Below are 10,261 nucleotides of genomic sequence, written 5' to 3'. Positions count from 1 at the left end.
CGGGGGTAACGCGGGGAGCTGAACGATGGGCGGGGCTCCAGGTAGCCCCGCCCCGAACAGCTCACGCACCGCCCCGGCACGTCGGCCCCGCATCCTGAGCACATCGGACCACGATCGCATTAAGCCACGCCCCTGCTCGAATCAGGCCCCACCCCCTTTACGCCGCGCCCTGCGGTTGCCGGTTGCGGTTCCCGGCCCCTTCCCGCCCCTCGTCCATCTCCTTCGGTCGGGCTTCTGCAGCCCAACGGAGTGCCTCAGCGAGACAAAGCCGAGCGCCCCGCGCGGGGCTCCGACAACGATTCCCACCGCAATTTGCGTGCGTGACAGCGTCGCTACTGCAGCCACATTCGCGCACTAATAGCGGCCCGCCCCCCCGCTCCGACCGCAGCCGTCGGGCTCATTCTCCTCTCCTCCCCGCCCCGCCCGGCTGTAATTGCCGCGCGGCCGTGGGAGCAGCGCTTCCCCTCCGCCGGCTGCGGTCCCTGCGCCGGGCCGTGTTGGCCGCTGGGGGGCACGCGAGCCCCGAGGAGCCCCGCGGATCCGGCGGTATTTCGCTCCGGCCGCCCCCGCGGGAGGTGCGAGCTGCAGCCCTGCCTACAGCGGGGAAGTGCCCGCTGGCACCGGGCTGGCGAGGAACGAGGCTCTCCTCCTCCTCCTCGCACATGGCTGCAACCGGGGGCTGTTTTTCCAGGGAAATTACTGCAGCAATAATAGCATCTTCAGCTGGCCCTTCCTCCCCTCCCGGCGGCTGTTTCTTTCCCTGAGCGTTTATGGGTCAGCGGGAGTCGCGGCTGCTAACGATTGGGGCCGGGGTGCTCCGCTGGTCCTGCTGCAATGAAGGCACGAGCTGCCCTCCAGCATTGCATCTTTTGAGCAATTAGGAAGAGTTTAATGTTTATCCCGGCGTGGAGAGTGAATGCTGTCATAAATTGACCAATAAAACACAAATGTTCTGTCATAACCTTGGGATGAAAGTTCTTATTTTATTCAGCACTTCTATTGCCAGACCAGATTGAAGAATGTCCCAGGGAGTTTTATTTTAGGAACGTTTCTGGGCCATTCACCTGCTGCACTGCTCAGACCAACAGAGCAGCAGTTCTTCCTTGCTGCCACCCCAGGGTGCTCCCAGCAGTGCAGTGGGCACAGCCTGACCTTGCAGCATCTCATCAGACCCACGCCATGCTCACCAGGGCCTCCTCCTCCTACCAGGGTCTTGCCTTGCAGCCATGGGAGCTCCCAGGTCCAAGGAGCACAGCAACATCAGAGCCAGGACAAAGTCTGCAGTGAGAAGTGAAATGCCAACACGGTGCATGTGACTGCAGGTGGAGGAGCAGCTCTGCCTCCTGCACACACCCGGAGCAGCGATGGCAGAGCAGTGGCAGGGCAGGCAGCTCTCCCACCAAACGTCCCCTGGAACTGGTGGCAGCAGGAGGAACATCCCTGCCCGCTGCCGTGCACCCCTGGCACACCGTGCTGTGCAGTGCGGTTGTGCAGTGTGCCCCCAGCCCATCGCATCCCTCCCTGCCCTGGGATGACCGCATTGCTGTGGCCAGATTGCTTTTGCTGTGTGGGAGGTGCTGCCCAGCCATGGCATCGCCTTTCGTGAGCCTTTGTCTGCACCATCACGAATAATATCAAGGTGTTCTGCCAAGTTCCTTCCAGCAAACCTCTGATTTCATTCAAAGTGACAGGGGATCTGATTTATTATACTAACGAGCAGGCGATAAATAAACATGACCTGAGAGAATCCCAGGCCCACAATCCCATTCTTGTTCAGCTCCTTGGGGGGAGATGAAAGGTTTCCTGCAATTTCCCAGTGCTGCCCAGAATCTCTCCTACCCGAACTGCCAAAACTTTCCGCTGCTGTCGAGCCTGGCATTTGATTGAATTGACAGAAGCGGCTTATTAATTGCACTAATGAGGGGCTGAGCAATATGGAGCAGTGGAGAGAGTCCAGTGTGGCTGATATAACACTCAAAGCTGCGCAGAGCATAAGGTCACCGCGTTGCCAGGCTACTGGCTGAGCTGCCTGGAAAAATAATACGCAAACCAGTAGGTGACTCTGGGAAAAATATTGCTCCGTAACTCACATAATTAATAGGACAGTGATGCTTTATTTTCTTAGGAAGAATATACAGCGGGAAGGTCTGGAGCTCGGTGCTGCAGCTCAGTGCATGGCAGCAGAGGGGCAGTGCTGGGTGAGCTCTGCTGATGGGGAACAGCAGAGGTGGATTTGCAGACTGAGCACAGATATGCAAGCCAGGCTACAGAAAAAGGTGGTGGGAAGCTGTCCATCATGAGCCACCCCAATGTGTGACCTGAGGGAGGCTGCAGATGGGTGGTAGTGCTGAGGAAGCTGTCCCATGTTTGACCCGTTACTCGTTTCTCAAATAGAGTTGCAGAGGGAGATGAATGGGGCTGATTAGAGAGGCAGCTTTGGCAGAAGGATGTTCTTGGGATCTCTGATCTCCTGAGACATTGGTTCCCGCTGGGAGTTCACCATGCAGCCCCGAGGGTTTGTAGCAATAAACAGGAGTATTTTTGCTCCGGTAGGAAGGAAAAAGGAAGAAAAGGGACAAATACCGATCTTAATCTTTTACTTTGCATTCAACTTTAGAGCCCCCATTCAAGTTCTCCAAATGACACTCACCAGGGGAGCTCATCCTCCCCGTTATCTTCACCAGGCCCTGCAGCAGAGCCCCCTGATTTGCAGCAACAGCTCTGTCTAAAGCAAACATCAAGGAAAACTCACTGCTTTCTCAACTCCTTCGGCCTCACCAGGGCTCCAGAGAATGGCTCCTTCATCCCTGGGGTGCTGCAGGGGCTCACATAAGTGCAGGAGGTGTGGTGGAAAGGTGGTAGGCAGAGGAAGGGCAGCCTGACCCCTGGGGCCATGAACAGTGGCAGAGAGGCATGAGGTGGGGGGAGGGCATAGAACACGAGCCCACCTGCCTGCCCCACGGCCCCTGCCATCCCATCCCATCCCTGCCCCATCCATTCCTGTCTCGCCCCACCCTGCTCCATCCCTGTCCCATCCTCCCCCATCTTCCCCATCCTTGCCCCATCCTCCCCATCCCCGCCCTTTAGCTCCTGGTGGCCCCAGCCCTGCAGCCCCTCTCCTCCTGCCCTCTGAGGCAGCCACTTGAAAGCCTTTGTTTCTCTCCTTTGGAGGGAAATGGAGCTGCAGATCAGGTTTCCAAGACGGAACAGTAATTTCTTCCCTTTTAAATTGCCCCCATTTTGTTTCGCTTCTTAATCACCACTGGCCGGGCTCGCAGAGGCCACAAGCACTGGGCACTGCCTGCCAAACCCAGGCCTCCAGCCCAGTGTTGTGCCATCCCTGTGCAGCACAGCTGAGTGCAGGTGCTGTAGTGCTGGGAGCCTCGATTCTATTCCCACTGCAGCAGAGGTGAGAGCCCAGGTTTGCTGGTGCTCGGGGTGGATCGCGCTGCCACGCTCCTCTGCCTGGCTCCACTTGCCAGCTTGAAATTCACTTGGGAAAAAAAAAAATACTTAAGGAGACCAACAAATAACAAATAACAAGCCTGGCAGCCGGCCAGCGATTCAAAGGCTCCAAAAATGAACTGAATTTGCAGCTGGCCACGTTCCCTGCCTGTCTTGGCAGCAGGGCTGCTGTCTGAACACCTGCCAAGGGCAGAGCACTGCGGAGCGCTGCTTGGGCGCTGCGGGAGCACTGCTGGGTCTGGAGTGCTGGGTTTTGTGCTCCTGCTGGCTGCACGGAGCAGGTGCTGGGCCAAGGAACGTGTCCTGCAGAGCTGTTTGCAAACAGCGGAGCTCAGCGTGGCTGCATCACCCTGTTCCTCTGCTACATGCCCTGGGCAGAGCAGCACTGCAGAGTGGCCCAGTGCTGCTGGGGCTGATGCTCGGGAGCTGATGGAAGGGAGGCTCGACTGCATGCAGGAGGCACAGGGAGCTGCTGTGAGGCCAGCACTCCACAGGGCATGGCTAAATGTGCTAATGCTGAGTGACACCAGGGCACGGGGAGCGGAGCTGGACGGCACTGCTCCGCCCCCCACTCCAGGACGGTGTCATGCAAAGCAGTAATTGGATCCTGGGATTTGCTGAGTGATATCGTGGATTATTTCACAGCCATCGTGTCCAGGGGTAATCTTGTTACGGTATTACACAGCCACGTGCACGCACAGCCCTGCCGTGCCCACGCGGGGATCTGCTCCTCCGTGCCAAAGCATCGCCTGAAATCTCACAGAGGGATGGGAGGTGTGCAGGAACAGCAGCGAGCTGGGGCAGAACCAGGCTGAGCAGCAGCTTCCTACTGCAGGAGGTGCAGCCGAAGCCCGACTGCTTCCTGCTCCTCCCAGGCCATCGGTGTGGGATGCGGACGTGCAGCGCGGGGCACAAAGTCTGTTTTTCAGTGAGGGAGGGACGGACGATCTTTGGTGCTCGTGCCCCAATGAACTTCCACCCACAAAATACGTATTTGTGCCTGGCAGCAGTGGGTTTAATCAAAAACAAGCTTCTGCTGTGTTTTTTGGTTTGTTTATGCCCAGCTGAAATGCTGCAGCTGCAGCCAGCTCTCCCACAGCAGATTTCCAGCAGGTTAACTTTGGACTGTGATGATAACGAATTATCTGTTAAACGCACATTGGAAGGGAAGCTAATGGGAGTGTGTCTGACATGTCTCTTGCTGCTCCTGCTCCAGTTTTCTCTGGCTTTTTTTGTACCCATTAATATATTTTGTCCTCTTTAGCCTGTAAACCAGGGAAAGGGTAGCAGTATCTTCATCCCAAGAGGGAGCACGACCTGCTTAGAAAGAAGGCAAGCTTTATTTATCCTGAAGTGGGGCTTGGGGAATAGCAGCAATGTTTGTTGATCCACAGCTTATCAGCTGTTATTAGAAAGGGACGATAGCACAGAACGAGCAGCTTGTGGGGCACATTTACCCCCATCTGTTTATGGGATATCTGGGATCTGTTTGGATGGTGGCTGAGGTTGTTCAAGGATCTTCTTCTGCATCTGTGGGGCCAGCACATGCATGCACATGGCCAGATTCCTGCCACGGGCTGCTGTGCGGCTGTGACTGGGTCAAAAGACATTTTATGGGACACCCTCAGGTGAGAAAGCAGTTCTGGCTTGTCCATCAGAGTCATCAGATTGCTTTGCGTAACTTCTCTGCCTTCGCAGCTCAACCACAGGAGTTATGCTCAGCAAACACAAAGAGCACATGAAGAACGTGGGGCCGAATCGGGCAGCAAGCGATGGTTTTCGTGGCTGCTTGGCAGTGTTTACAAGGGGTGTAATCTCGGGCTGTGCTGCTGTGCTGTCTGCCCATGGCAGCGCTGCTCTATCTCAGACCAGCACTGTGCTGTCGGAGGTATTGCGGGAGCGTCTGCAGGAGTGCAGCTGAGCTGGGGATCTCAGAGCACGCAGGGAGCAGCAGGACGGCCGCACAGCAGCTTCTAGGGCTAAGAGTCACCTGCAGCCCTTTTGCTGAAGCAAAAGGCAAAGTCCTGTCAGCAGCATGGGGCCAGGACTTCCTCCAGCGCTCAGTGTACTTTGGTGGCACTGGACTTGGGCCTGTGTGTGCACAAGGAAAGGGCCCAACCTGCTTCAGAAGGTGCCAGCCCTGGGGACAAACACGCAGCACAGGGCCCCACCTCTGCCCCCGTGGGCACCAGCCCTGCTAACCCATCCCAGCAGCTCCAGGGTTGGGCACGGTGCTGGGAGCTCCTCTGCAGGGAATTTTCCTCCCAGTACACGCAGTTGAACAAAGCTGGAGGACGGAGGCTTTCCTGACATTGTCCATCCTGGATCTTTGGGAAAGGAACAAGCAGGGTTTTGGAACAAGCAACACATCTGTGTATTTACACATGCACACAATAGGTCGTGTGCTCACCCATGCTGAATGGGAGCAAAATGTGGCTGTCCCACTGCCAAACCCTGCCAGCAAGGGGAAGGCCAGGAGAGCATTGCTGATACGCAGAAGCGAGGGAGCTGCCAGCACGGTGGGGGCTTTCCTTCTATTGCTCACACCCACACAGCCAGGGGGGAGCAGTGGGGTGCTGAGACAGAGCTGCTCCACCCCACACCCGGCTGCTGCCGTGCTGCTGCCAGTGAGCCACACTGGGGCACCCGAGTGGGCTGGCAGGGAAAAGACACAGAGCAAAGTCTGTGCCGAGTCCCCATGGCCTCACTCAGCCCCAGAAGCTGGGCCACTCTCACTCCATGGATGTGAATGCATCTCCAGCAGCTCCAGAGCTGCCCTGCTTGGGTGCCCATAGGGTTCTGCATCCCCTTGACCAGTGTGGGGGAAATGAGTACATCCCTGACCCCTTGGCTGCTGCCTTCCCCTCCTGGCTGTCACAAGGGCACAGGGCAGCCCTGGTCCCATCCTGGTAGAGAGAGTGCCTGCTGTGAGGACAGAACCTGATAGCATGGGGCCCCAGGGCTGCAGGTGCATTCCTCCTGCACTGCTTTCCTCCTGCACTGCTTTCCTCCTGCACTGCTTTCCTCCTGCACTGCTTTCCTCCCGCAGGTGCCTTCCTTCCCAAGGTTCCTGCCAACCTGGCCACCCTTGCTCACCCCGTACAGGTAACCAGCACTTCCCACATGGCATGGAAGGATCAGGCTCTTCTCATCCACCCAGGCCAGGAAATACCAGCCCTCTGGCCCTTGCCAGGCTCCAGGTTTAAAAATACTTAAGGAAAATAATCCTCAGCCTCATTGAGGCCAAAGAAATTCTGGGCAGGTTTCAGAACAAACATTGGCGGCTGTGTTTTGTCTCCTCAGCTCCCACACTCCAGCCCTTGGCTGGGCACTCACTGCCTCCCAGGGACTCACACAGCAGTGAGGTCCTGTGTTGGCAGTGCTGCCAGGCAGGGCGGCCTCTGGTCTCATCCTGCTGTGTGTCCCGAAGCCCTGAGGTTTGTCCTCGGCTGCTTCAGAGCTTGGAGAGTGCACTGAGCTCCCCAAAGATGATGCAGAACTGAAAATACTGAGTAACACACAGAGAAATCAGGCGTTGTACAACATCCCAGGGAAACAGCTGCTGCAGTGTGGGACTGGAGCTGGAGAGCAGCCTGGAGCTCCAGATTTTTCCTGTGGTGAGACTGTCCTGAGATCACCATGTAAACATTTACCATCCTTTCAGGAACAGGACAAAGGTGCAGGCAGTGGGGGCTGATCCCAATAGTGTCATCATGGCAATGGATGCTATTGGCAGCAGCTGTGGGTCACACGAAAATAACACAGGCTCTGTGGATGGGGACAGACAGAAGGGAGGGGACGAGGCAGGTGAGGCAGTGCAAGTGACACATGAAGTCATTTTACGTGGGATATGCTTAAATGATTTGCAGAGCCCCCACCTCTTCCTCCCCACCCCGAGAACAGGAATGAAGTCATTAAAACAGAGTGTTCTGGGACAGCAAAATCCTACTGGAGAGCACTGAGGCCTGGCCAGGTCCCCCTGCTTTGCAGAACCAGACCCTGCACCGGTCAGACCAGTCTGGATGTCCCTGAGGCACTGGCCCCAGTGTGAGGGGTTGGGAATGAGGTGGGGCTGGAGCGGAGTGTCCCTCTGCAGCATCACCCCGAGGATGGGTCTCTGTGCCCCCCACCAGCGCGGTGCTGCATGGCTCTGCCATGTTCCAGCCCAGGGTGTGATTCACCTCCAGGTGGGCTCTGATCCCCTCTGAACCCCAGCCACCCCCTGCAGGCATGGAGAACACCAGAGCGGGGATCTGTTGGGCAGCCAGCGCTCAGGGAGCTGCACTGGGAGCAGACAGGCAGCAATCTGCAGTAGGGCCGGCAGCCCCCGCAGCACGCAGAGACCTTCCAAATCCCCATGGAGCAGGAGCCAGCACTGAAAGTACACTGAGAACCACCACCTCCCTCTGGCTGCAAGGACAGCAAGGGAGGATGAACAGATGTGATTTCTTGTGCCAGATAAGCTTCTTGGCAAGAGGTGGCATGCTGGCATATGCTGTACAGCAGCAGCCCCGGGAGAACAGCCTGAGCACATTGAGAGGTGAGGAATGGGCACAGAGTGGGGGAACAGAGACCATGCTCTGTATGATGTCTCTTAGTGTCCACTGTGCCACCTGCACGTGGCTGAGGATCCCTTGCACCCTGCTCCCAGCCACGTGCGTCACTGCGTGCGCAGCGTGAAGGTTGCAGCAATTGCAGGGATTTTTCTATTGATCATTGGTGGCAATTTTAAACATTTTCTCAACAATTTCTTCCTAAGACACGTTATATTGTAAACAACGACAGCAGTTGTAGCACAGCCCTAAACAATGTCGCGCCTTTGTCATCATTCAGAGGAGCTGCTGCTCCCCAGGGACTGCCCTGACGCCTTCTCTTCCACAGCCATTGTCCCAGGGCTGCTGGGGTGGGTAACCTCAGGACCTGGAGGTGGGCTGAGAAGTGTGAGCCCAAAGGTTCAGAAAACCTTCCCAAACCATCAGGAAGCTGATGGATATCTCAGAAGGACAGGCTTTCCCTGGAGATATCCAATAATTCCTGGATTTGACTCCCGTTGTTGCCTCTTATCAAGCAGGACACGCATGCTGACAAAGACGGGAGGGCTGAATTTGCAGCTGCTAGAGACATTAGTTTCAATGGAAACCAAAGCTAGTGATTATATTTTGAGGTTACTACAGGCCCTTAGTGTTTACAATGGGATACAGAAATCCTGAACTGGAATTGCTCTGCTGTGACCTCTCTGGAAGTGCATTGGCTGTACCAAATCTTAAACTCGATTAGCAACGAATGCAGCCAGTAGTGAGGGCGGCAAGGCTGCTTATAGCTGCCCTTAAAGGGCAGCTTTGTTGCCCAATATCCTGAAACAATATCCTGTTTTCCTCATGAGAAAAAAAAAAATTCCTGAAGGGATTAATACTAAATCCATCTTCTAAAGGAGGCGGAAGTGCAGCGGCTCTGAGCATGGCTTTCCTCCATCTACAAATGAAGGAGCATGGCAGCACCATCCCAGCTCACTGCTGCTCCCATCCCATGCCCCGGCAGAGCACTGCTTGCAGGCGAAGGCATTGCAGGAGTGGCACTTTGAATCCGCTCCCAAACTCCCTGTCTTTAATCACTGTTCATCTCCTGATGAGCGCAGACCTCTCCCTGCTCTCCGAGTTGCTCAGAGGTAGATGCAGCAGGAAAACCTGCCACCCACTCGCTCGTTGGGTTGCGTTGTCCTTCAGAAGTGGGTGAGTGAGGTTGCTCTGCTTCCAGCGGGTGCCCCCAGTCACGGAGTGCCCCGACATGCACAGCACACACCCATGCACACACTTGTGGGGTTGCAGAGTTGCCTTTGATACAGAAGGGATCGCATCTCCTGCTGCTGCTCCTGGTCTTGTAGCTGGGCTCTCCCCTTTGTTCCCTGCCGTGGCTCTGAGGTGAATTACACCATACTTCTGCTTTAAAACAGAGCGTTCAGCATGCAACCCAGAACACAATTAACTTCATTAGGCTGCGGGAGAGAGCAGCTACAGAAGAACATTCAGAGTAACAGTCATCTGTGCAGGATTTGTCACATGCGATGCGTCACCTCTGCAGATCTGCATCCTGAGCATGTGGAGCTCTGGTGCTGATGTAAGAACCTCACTTGTGTGTCATGCAGTGCCTTTCTGTGCCCAGGCTGTGCAGCAGCTTTGTCTGCAGCAGGATGAAGAGAGAGCAGTTGGACATCTCTGAGCTGGGGAGACCTGGTGGTGGCCTGTCAGCACATAATGGGGCTGTAAGGAAAAAGGGGACAGATTCTTAAGCAGGTTCTGTTGTGATAGGATAAGGGGGAATGGTCTTAAACTGAGACGGGGGAGGTTTAGGTTGGATATTAGGAGGAAGTTTTTCACCCAGAGGGTGGTGAGGCACTGGCACAGGTTGCCCAAGGAGGCTGCGGATGCCCCATCCCTGCAGGCATTCAAGGCCAGGCTGGATGTGGCTCTGGGCAGCCTGGGCTGCTGGTTGGTGACCTGCACACAGCAGGGGGCTGGAACTGGATGAGCACTGTGTGGTCCTTTGCAACCCAGGCCATGCTGGTGATTTTATGATTCTGTGATTTAGAGTGGATATAAGAAAAGTTCTTCACGCTGAGGGTGTTGATGCACTGGCACAAGTTGCCCACAGAGGTGGTGGTGCCTCGTCCCTGCAGACACCCAGGCTCAGGCTGGGGGCCTCTGAGCACTGATGGACCTGTGGGCGTCCCTGTTCAGTGCAGGACCGGATGGCTTTCGGGGATTCCTTCCCACTCGAGCCATTTTGTGAGCTCACAAGG

The sequence above is a fragment of the Centrocercus urophasianus genome, unplaced genomic scaffold, assembly GCF_019232065.1.
Source record: "Centrocercus urophasianus isolate 14NV4802_14NV808 unplaced genomic scaffold, USGS_Curo_1.0 seq_124, whole genome shotgun sequence".
Classification (NCBI taxonomy): Eukaryota; Metazoa; Chordata; class Aves; order Galliformes; family Phasianidae; genus Centrocercus; species Centrocercus urophasianus.
This window is presented reverse-complemented; position numbering follows the sequence as displayed.